Genomic DNA, 11,417 nt, shown 5'->3' on the forward strand with positions numbered 1-11,417 from the left:
AGGTTTAAGACTCTTTAATCAGCCCAAATCAAGCCTCTAGACCGTCGGATCAAGATAAAAAACTCCCTGAGCTGTACGATCGTGACTGATCCATGAAATAGTATCGTAGACCATAAAAAATGAGTGAAAAATGCCCATGCGGTCCACGCGGTCCGCCATGGACCGCCTGGTCCATGATGGACTGGGATACAGGGCCCAGGCAAGGCGCTTGGGCCTGGGCCGGCCCGCGCATGGGCTGGGCCGCGGCCGCTTGGGCCACTCATCCGCCTGGGACGCACGCCTGCCTGGGCTGCGTGCCTGGGTCGCGCATCCCGTGCGTTGGCTCCGCCTGGGCCACGCTCTGCTCCTGCGGCCGCACCGCCGGCCGCCGGCGGTCCTCTACCACCCTGGGTCTCGTGCCAATTTCAAAAGCTCGTATCTCCTCCATCCGAGCTCCGTTTGGGGTGATCTTGATTCTCGTTGGACTTCGTTTTTTCATTGCAAACCTCGCTGTGGGCTCAATATGGGCTGAATCTTGAGGCATCAAATCCTAACAATCTTCATCTCGACTCGATATTCGGCCTCCTCCAAAACTCGAGAGCTTCTGGATCTTCTCGCCCCATGCCCTGGGGCAATCATCTGCTGATATGGATGGCAAATATGGGAGTCGAGCCAGACTGCTCGATCCCATCTCTATCGTATGCTGTGCTCCTCTTGACCTGAGACCTGCTCGGGGCATCATCCTGCGGCAATAGGAATCTCACCTTGTGATGTTGCTTCTCATCCTCCCGAGTCTCCTGTCTCGTGCCTGATCCACCTTCTGAAGCTCCACCTAGCTCTGGGCTCCACCTGGCTCCCAAAGCTCCACATCGCATTGGGCTCCCTGCCAGGTAATAATGTCTTCTGCTTCCCTTCTTCCCTTCCAGCACAATCCTATCGCCGCGTAGCACTCTCAGGATTTCTCCATCAGCTACCGTCCTATAGCCTCTCGAATTCAGTCTGCTAAGTGAGATAAGATTCCGTCTGAAATTGGATATGCATCAGACCTCCCCCTAATCTCCTCACTGTACCGTCATGTGTCCTCCAGTTGACCATTCCAATGCCTCTGATCGCACAGCTCGATCCATCCGACAAATATACAGTGCCCTCACTGTTCTCCCAGGAAATCAAACTGCTCCTCTCTGCAACATATATGATAGGGGCATGCAGAATCTAATATCCACTGCTAGGAAGAAGTAGATACCTCGTCAGATATCTCCAGGACATCTCCATCTGAATCACTGCTGGCCGTCGCTACAGCAGCCACCGTCCGATTTTTGAGTTGAGGGCAATCTCTGGCTAGATGCCCCAACTCCTCACACCGGTAACACTTGATTTTGCTCAAATCCCTTCTGAACTTGGATCGCCCTCGTTGCGATCTCCTATCGCTCCGTCTACCGCCTCTTGCTCCTCCAAAAGCCACCAAAGCTGAACTGCCGCCACCTAAGCTCAAAATCGGGTTCTCCCCCCTGAAAATCTTGTTCTGGAGTATCGCCGCGGTGACCTCGTCCATCTTGATAGTGCTCTTCTCCACTAGAAGAGCAGTCACCAAGGACTCGTATGAAGGAGGAAGCGATGCTAGCAAAACTAGCGCCCTAGTCTTCTCCTCAACATTCTCGCCAACGCCGAGGAGGTCGGTGACGATCTTTTGAAAGTGGCTGAGATGCTCCTGCACGCTCTGTCCCTCAGTCATCCGCAGTTGGTAAAACTGCCTCCAGAGGAAAAAAGTGTTGGTGAGAGACTTCGCCATGTATAACTCCTCGAGCTTCGATCACAGTACCGTCGGAAAAGTCTCGCTCAGCACATGGATCACTACCTCATTCATCAGGTACATGCGGATGGTGCTCATCGCCTGCATCTGTAGCCGTTTTCAATCCTGCATCTTTATGGTAGTCGGCTTCTCATCGCATAAGAGAGCATCGATCAACCCCTGTTGGATGAGCACATCTTTCATCCTTGCTTGCCACAAGAAAAAATTGCTCTTACCATCAAACTTGTTGATCTCCATCTTGATTGATTCTGTCTTCTCCATCTTCAGTCTTGCTCACCACCGCTGTAATCTGCGTCCTTGTACCACCTTGCTCTAATACTACTTGTTAGGTGGATGTCTGGTCAGGACACCACCTCCCAGGACCTTTTCAATACCACGTAATGCGGTAGGAAAAAAAAAAAGAAATAAAACAAAAACAATCAAAATACGTGGATCGCCATAAAAGGGCTCGCCTCCATGGGGTATGCAAACTTCACTATGAAAAAGAAATTTTACAAGAGGAGATCTCACCCTCAACCCTTGTACATCCAGTTCTCTCTCACAGGAAGTTCTCCTCACAAAAACTCTCTCTTTTGAAAAAACCCTCTGAACTCCTGAAGTACCTGGCGTCCGCTATCCAAAAGCCTCTCTAGAGCCCTGCTCTTGTTTCTCTTCTCAGCATCACAACCCTCTCTCTCTTCTTTGGGTTACGTACGGTGCATCCACGGGAGAAAATCAAAACCACACAGCATTGTTCCTGTGTACAGGACTTGGCTTAAACCAAATTAGATTAAGTTTAAGACTCCTTAATTAGCCCAAATCAAGCCTCTGCACCATCGGATCAAGACCGAAAACTTCCTGGGCCATCCGATCGCGATCGATCCATAGAATAGTACCGTGGATCGTAAGAAACATGTGAGAAATATCCACGCAGTCCACGCGATCCGTCATGGACCACCCGATCCATGGTAGATCGGGGTACAGGGCCAGCAAGAGGCGCTTGGGCCTGGGCCGGCGCGCGTGCGCGGGCCTAGGCTGCGCTCGTGCGCAGGCCCGTGCATGGGCTGGGCCACGCACTTGGGCTGCGCATCCCCACACGTTGGCCCCGCCTGGGCCGCACTCCGTCGCCTGCGACCGCGCCACCGCCACTCCGCCGGCCTGCCGCCGGCCGCCGACGGTCCTCCACCGCCTCGGATCTCGTGCCGACTTCAAAAGCTCGTATCTCCTCCATCCGAGCTCCGTTTGGAGTGATCTTGATCTCGTTGGACTCCATTTTTTGCCGCGAACCTCGTTGTGGGCTCAATGTAGACTGAATCTCGAGGTGTCAAATCTTAACAACAGATTTAGAGGAGGATAAGTGGATGAGGAGAAAAGAAAGGAGATTGCTAGTGAGAAATAGAAAGTAGACCGAGTCGTTGTAGAAGAGAAAAGCTCATGGGCGAGCTCAAAGGAGAAGAACAAAGAGGAAAAGTAGGGAGAAAGAGAATGAGAGAGGAGGGACATTGAAGATGAAGCTGCGAAAAGCAATCAGAGATGAGGAAAGAGGAAGAAATGAAGATAAGAATGTTTAATTATTTTTTAAAATAATGATATTATGTGATAGTCACATAATATTATTCTATTAATAGAGATAAATATAGGATCATTTTGGAACATCTTGAAAATTCGAAATGATTAGTTTAATATTTTTTAAAATAAAAAAATATAAGTAATATTGAGATAAAGTTGAAGAGATGCTCCTATAAATTATCTTAGAAAATAAGATGATTAAAAGTACATATGTATTTTAATATTTATTTAGATAGCCCTGTATAATCTGTTTGGATATAAAGTAATATAGTTGAAAATTAACATATTTTAAAATCTTTTTAGATAATCTTAGGTAATTTAGCAGAATTTACTTGATTATAAATGGGCTAGGACTATATCATGGAATTAGTAGAAATATCTTCAGTGGTCGGCTGGAATTTCACTTCTTATGGTAAAATTAGATTGAAAAATATTTGGTAGAAATAAATTAGATTAGATCTTAAGTTATATAATACTATTTTTTTAATTTTCAGGATCCAAGATTATACAAATACGTCCTCAGAGATTTTTGTGAACATAAAATGCATCAAATGAGTACTTAACTCTTCAATTATCTCTAAAAGTATCTAAAATTATATTTAATTAAAAAGTGAATATTTTTTCAAAATAGTTATTTTAGCAAGATTTATAAATTTAGAAACTAATTTATTTCTTGCATGCTTATTTTTTTTAGTAATTGAAATGTCAGAAATGCTGCAATCTTAGTTATACTAAAATTGTCTACAAGCATTAGTTCTTGATTGCCAAAAAGTTAGTTACGTTTTTTTTTTTTTTTTTTTGGATAACAGTAGGATTGGATTCATTCATTGATAAAAAAGATACAACATATCGCAAGGATACCCACATAATACCTCCTAAGGTACCACGAAGCTAGTACCAAATCCTACATAACGTGATACATATTCCATCCTTCCCTTCAAGCTAAACAAGTTTAACATGCAACATCATGATATATATTAATCTGAAACCCAGAAAACCGTTCAGAGAAAAGTAAAGACCAGCTGACAACTAAATAATGCTGCCTTTAAATATTTATACTTTCTGAAACTGCACAGAACTGCAATCCTTATCAAAATATACTTCACCTGACACACTTCAAGAACTAGATGATGCATTGAGAATAGCAGCTTGGCTATCTTTTGCTACAGAAAATTCCGCGCCTGTCAGCCTGCAAAATAAAAGATAGTTCAGAATAAATTGTGTTGAGGAATATCCACCGACCGATCGATCGATTGTGTTGGAGAATATCCACCGACCGACGATCGCACCGATCGATGGTCGGAAAGACCGACGACCGACCGACAGCCGGAGCGACCGACCGATGAACACCATCACCGGCCAATTATCGGCCCACGACCGACTGAGATGTATCGGTCGGACGTACTCTTCCCGACCGATTGGACCTGGAAGTCTGGTGGCCGACTCACGCAAGGCTCGCCGACCAACGGCGGGGCCCGACGCCACTCAGCTGGCCACCGATCTAAGGTCGGTCGACTCCTCCGATCGCCGTACAGCCGCCAGAGCTTGTCAGTCCTGACAGCCGCATGCGGCACGGCCATCTAAGGGCATTGTCCCGCCGAGGGCATTGTCAACCCTGGTGATTTGACAGCCCCACGGCGACGTGACACTTTCACGGTGACTCTGACAATCTACAGTGAGTTGACAGTTCCTCAATTGTCCGCGCCATTAATGACGGCGCCATACCCGCTCACTATATATATCGAGGAGGGCAACAGTGCAAGGGATCAGTCCACTTCTCGACCTCGAGACCACAGGCTCGCTCCTCTCTCCCTCCCTCTCTCGATTGAGCTCTCTGCCTCATTTCACTGTTGCCCAGTCACTTCTCTGACTTGACCGTCGGAGGGTCCCCGCCGAGCCGCCTCCGGTCAGTGTGGACTTCTCATTTTACAGGTGCAGTTCCCCGGCGATCGGACGATGAGGCAATGGCAGCAACAGATTGGCGCGCCAGGTAGGGGGAGCACGATGACGAAGACAAGAGCCCAACGATCGAGGGTCACCGGGTCGGCGAGGCGTTCCTCCCACCGGGAAGAGGCCTCCCCACCACCATCAGCGGCGGAGCCTAGCTCTCCACGCCCCGCAGTGACCACAGAGGCGCAGATCGCGGCCATCGTACGGCAGATGACCGTACTGACGGACGCATCAAGAGCCTCCAGCAACAGCCGGCGGCCCGTCCGATGCCTTCCAAGAGCAGCCGCCGACGACCGCGCCGGTCTCCGTCACCTCCGCACGAGCGCCCTCAACAGCGATCCCACGGAGAGGAGAGGGACGGCCATGGCGCGATGCCCGACGGTCCCACCAGCCCTCTCCTTCTCTGCTGGAACGGTGAGAAAGAGAAGCGGCCGCGAACGCCGTCCGCCTCCCCTTCGGAATCTTCTGGAGACTCCACTCCTGGGGTCTCCCAGCACCGACGGGCGGACAACTACGACGTCGATTCGAGGAGATCGACCGCCGGCTCGCGCAGTTGCAGGTGGACGGCCAGAAGTCTTCGAACGACGTCGACTTCCAGACCGCCCAACCTCTCTCCCGACTAGTTCTCGACGAACCGATTCCCAGTCGGTTCAAGATGCCGCACGTGGAGCCATACGACGGCTCCACCGACCCGATCGACCACCTTGAGAGCTACAAAGCTCTCAGACGATCCAAGGGGCAACCGACGCTCTTTTTTGCATCGGCTTCCCCGCCACACTCCGCAAGGCTGCCAGGGCCTGATACTCCGATCTCCGATCGGGAAGTATCCACTCCTTCGGGCAGCTCGAGCACTCGTTCGTGGCCCACTTCAGCACCAGTCGGAAGCCGCCGCGAATGTCGGACAGCCTTTTCTCCCTCAAACAGGGGGAAAATGAGACGCTCCGACACTTCGTGGCGCGATTCAACACGGCCATGCTTGAGGTCCGGGACCTCAACGAAGATATGGCTATCTCAGCCATGAAGCGGGGGCTGAGGGCATCCCGATTCACCTACTCTCTGGACAAGATCCTCCCCCGGACGTACGCCGAGCTACTGGAGCACGCTTACAAGTATATGCGCGTGGATGAAGGGGCATCCGACCGACGCTTGGCCGAACCCAGAGGCCCGAAGGAGAAGCGGAGAAAGGTCGGGAACCTGCCGAACCCAGCAGGCCCCCGACCGATAGTCGGGTCTCACCACCCCGACGAATCCAAAAGTCACCCCGGCAACAAATTTCGAGGCAACAGACTCCGAGGCCGGCACGCCCCAGGTATGATTCTTACACTCCTCTCTCCGCTCCTCGTGCACAGATTCTGATGGAGATTGAGGGGGAACAATACCTACGACGGCCTCCGCCTCTGAAGGCAAAGGGCCTCGAACGATGGAAGTACTGCCGATTTCACCGAGGCCACGGCCACAACACCGAGCAGTGCATCCAGCTGAAGGATGAGATCGAAGCTCTCATCCGTCGGGGGTATCTCGGCAAATTTTGGAAGGGTCTGCCGACCCAACCCATTGCCGATCGGCGACCCCAGTCGACTGAAGAAGCGGCGACTAATCAGCCGACGGCCGGAGTCATCAACATGATCTCCAAGCGGCTGGGCCCGGGGACGTCTGCGGGAGGGGAGCCAACGAAAAAGCTACGCCCGGACGACGTGATCACTTTTACGGAGGAAGACGTTCGGGGCATCCAAACTCCCCATGACGATGCCGTTGTTGTGTCAGCAACAATAGCAAATTATGATGTAAAAAGAATTTTTGTTGATAATGGAAGTTCGACAAATGTTTTGTTTTACTCGACCTTCTCCCGGATGCGACTGTCAACCGACCGACTTAAGAGGGTCTCTATTCCCTTGATCGGCTTCGCCGGAGAAGCCGTCACGACAGAGGGAGAAATTACCCTGCCCGTGACGGCCGGCACCGAACCACGGCAAAGCACGGTCCACTTAACTTTCGCGGTCGTCCAAGTTTCTTCGGCCTACAACGCCATCCTTGGACGACCCGGACTGAACGCCCTCAAAGCGATCGTTTCGACGTACCATCTCCTCGTTCGATTTCGACCAAAAATGGAATCGGAGAGATGCGCGGGGATCAACAGCTCGTCCGACGGTGCTTCCAGATCTCCGCTCAAAGCGACGAGTCGAAGGGCTCCTTGACAATCGACAAGCTGGACCAACGGGAGGAGGAAGAGCGAGGTTCGCCGGCCGAGCAGCTCGTGGCGATCCCGATAGCGGAAAATCTGGATCGGAGAGTTTGGGTCGGGTCTCAACTGCCCGACCCCGAACGACGACGACTGATGGAGCTGCTGAAGGCCAATGCCGACATATTTGCTTGGTCGGCAGCAGATATGTCGGGCATCCCCCCAGAAACAATAACCCACCGACTCAACATCGACCCGACGATGAGGTCGGTGAGGCGGAAGAAAAGGTCTTTCGCTCCAGAGAGGCAGAGGGCCATCGACGAAGAAGTGCACAAGCTACTCGAAGCGGGCTTCATCCGAAAATCCACGTATCCCGATTGGCTCGTCAATGTTGTCATGGTCAAAAAAGCCAACGGGAAGTGGAGGATCTGCATCGACTATACCGACCTCAACTAGCCTGCCCGAAAGACAGCTTCCCACTTCCCAAGATCGACCAGCTGGTGGACGCGACGTCCGAATTTTGACTGCTCAGCTTCATGGACGCCTTCGTCGGATACAACCAGATCCGGATGGCGCCTGAAGACGAGGAGCATACCGCCTTCGTGACTCCCAAGGGCCTCTACTGTTACCGGGTGATGCCCTTCGGACTGAAGAACGCCGGCGCCACCTACCAGCGACTTGTCAATAAGGTCTTTAAAGACCAGATCGGGCGCAACATGGAGGTGTACGTGGACGACATGCTGGTGAAGAGCATGCAGATCCCGGATCATGTTCGGGATCTCGAGGAAACCTTCCGCACCCTTCGACAACACCGAATGAAGCTCAACCCGACCAAGTGCGCTTTTGGGGTGACCTCAGGGAAGTTCCTCGGATTCCTCATTTCTCAGAGAGGGATTGAGGCCAACCCTGAGAAAATAAAGGCAATCCTCGACATGCGTCATCCGAACACCAAGAAGGAGGTCCAACAGCTAAACGGAAAAATCGTCGCTCTCAGCCGATTCATTTCTCGATCAGCTGAAAGGTGCCTCCCGTTTTTCAAAACTTTGCGCCACGCAAATAGTTTTTCTTGGTCGGATGAATGCCAACGGGCCTTCGAAGACTTGAAGAAGTACTTGACTTCCCCACCGCTGCTCGTAAAGCTGCAGGTCGGAGAAATCTTGTATCTCTATTTGGCCACATCTTCCGAGGCGATCAGTTCGGTCCTTGTCCGAGAAAACGAGAACCGAACCCATCAGCCTATCTACTACATCAGCAAGGTGCTTCACGGCGCCGAAGCCAGATATTCAGAGACGGAAAAGTTGATATTCACCCTGACCGTCTCCGCACAACGACTCCGTCCATACTTCCAGGCTCATGCCATAATGGTGCACACCGACCAGCCCCTGAGGCGATATTGCGCCGACCGGACACATCTGGACGACTGGCAAAGTGGACGATGAAGCTCAGCAAGTTCGACATTCAGTACCGACCAAGGCCTGCCTTGAAGGCTCAGGTCTTGGCCGACTTCATCGCCGAGTGCCCGACAACCGATCAAGGGTCGGGAGTTGAAGGCCCGGGACGAGACGCGGTCTCCAAGCCAGACTCGGTCTCCACCTGGGTACTGCACATTGACGGAGCTTCAAACGCTCAGGGGAGTGGGGCTGGGCTCCTGCTCACGAATTCGGATGGGGTGGTCACCGAGTACGCTCTCCGATTCGACTTCAAGGCCTCCAACAACCAAGCCGAGTACGAGGCACTCCTCGCTGGCTTGAGGATGGCGAGGGAACTGGGCGTCGACAGCCTCCGGGCATTCTCCGACTCTCAGCTGATCGTGGGGCAGGTCAAGGGCGAATTCGAGGCGCGAGATCCGACCATGGTCAAATACCTTCAGAAAGTGAAGGTCCTCGTGGCACGCCTCAGGTATTTTGAAATTTCCCACATCCCTAGATCGGAGAACGCCCGTGCCGACGCACTCTCCAGACTGGCGACTTCGACTTTCGACTCTCTAGGTCAGACGTTCGTGGAGTCCCTCGAGCAGTCGAGCATCGATCGGGTCGAAGAAGTACAGCAGCTGACGGCCGAACCAAGCTGGATGGACCCGATCGTTCGGCATCTGACCGACGGGATCGGCCCCGAGGATCCCGCGGAAGCCAAGCGACTCCGATGGTTGACCTCTCAATATGTAATCATGGACGGTTGACTCTACAAGAGGTCGTTCTCCCTCCCCTTGCTTAGGTGCTTGGGACCGACCGAGCCGACTACGCTCTCCGAGAGGTTCACGAAGGAATTTGTGGGAATCACTTGGGGGGCAAGTCCCTGGCCTACAAAGTCCTGTGACAGGGCTACTACTGGCCTACCATGAGGAAGGACGCGGTCGAGTTGGTCCGAAGGTGCGAACCTTGTCAAAAGTACGCCAACATTCAACACCAACCGGCCAGTCAAATTGCTCCCATTGTCGCTCCATGGCCCTTCGCCCAGTGGGGGGTCGACATTCTCGGTACTTTTCCTTTAGCGTCGGGTCAGAGAAAGTTCATCATCGTCGCCATCGACTACTTCACCAAGTGGGTGGAGGCCGAACCACTGGCGCAGATTACCGAGCAGAAGATGGAGGACTTTATCCAAAAGTCTATCATCTTCAGGTTTGGGTTGCCGCATACTATCATCACTGGCAACGGGCGGCAATTCGACAACCAAGACTTCAGAGACTTCTGCGCCAGGTTCCACATTACGCACCGACTGACTTCAGTCAAGCACCCACAGTCCAACGGCGAAGTCGAGGTGACCAACCGGACCTTGCTCCATGGACTCAAGACCCGACTAAACGAAGCCAAAGGCTCTGGGTTGACGAGCTAGGATCCGTTTTGTGGGCTTACCGAACGACCCCCCGCATTCCGACCGGGGAGTCGCCTTTCAGCTTACCCTACGGGACGGAGGCGATGATCCCGCTTGAGATTGGACTGCCGTCTTCAAGAGTCGAGCGGTATCGAGAGCCGGACAACTCCGAGAGTCGGAGGGCCGACCTAGACCTCCTCCCCGAACTGCGAGACGAGGCTCAAATTCGCATGGCTTCGTACCGACAGAAGGTCGCTCGGTATTACAACGCCAAGGTCCGACCGAGGCTTTTCAGGGCTGGTGACTTAGTCCTAAGGAAGGCAGAGGTCTCGAAGCCTCTGGACCAAGGGAAGTTGGCTCCAAACTGGGAAGGGCCCTACAAGGTAGCAGACACTTATGGTCCGAGGGCCTACCGACTGGAGACCCTTGAAGGAAAACCCATTCCCCGAACTTGGAACGCCGACAACTTGAAGTTGTATTACCGATGAACTTTGTAATTGTTCAGTCGAAATACAAACTCGATTTGAAATCTCGGAGTTTTAACTCTTTGACTAACGAACGGAGCTCACCAAGCCCAACCCCCGACATGCCGACTTGGACTTGGTACCCGCCTGAAACCGACGACCTTATCGTCGGTAACGCATCGGACTCTCACAAGGACCGGTGCACCCATATGAACGAGAGTTGACACTCCTTCGACGACCGATGATGAATCGGACCCTTACCAGGATCGATGTATCCATGTCAACGGGAGTTGCACTCCTTCGACCTTCGACGACACATCGGACCCTTACAAGGACCAGTGCATCTGTACTAACGGGAGTTGACACTCCTTCTACGGTCGAAGTTTCGGGCCATACCATCGGCTGACATGCCGGTCAAGCCCCGACCAAAGAAAGACGAAATGCCTACGCGACCGACGTCGCGACTCCCGACCGAGCTACGGCCGGTCGAGGGATATTCGGCTTACCACCGTCTATCGCACAATACGACCTCAGTCGTATTCATGATTCACCGACCAGGCTACGGCCGGTCGGAAGATATCCGGCTTACCACCGCATATCGTGAGGCGCAGTACGGATACCCGACACAAGGGTATCAGGGTCCGACTTATCGGTGCTCCCTCGACCGAATGCGCCG

This window comes from Elaeis guineensis, chromosome 14 (assembly GCF_000442705.2).
Source record: "Elaeis guineensis isolate ETL-2024a chromosome 14, EG11, whole genome shotgun sequence".
NCBI classification, from domain to species: Eukaryota; Viridiplantae; Streptophyta; class Magnoliopsida; order Arecales; family Arecaceae; genus Elaeis; species Elaeis guineensis.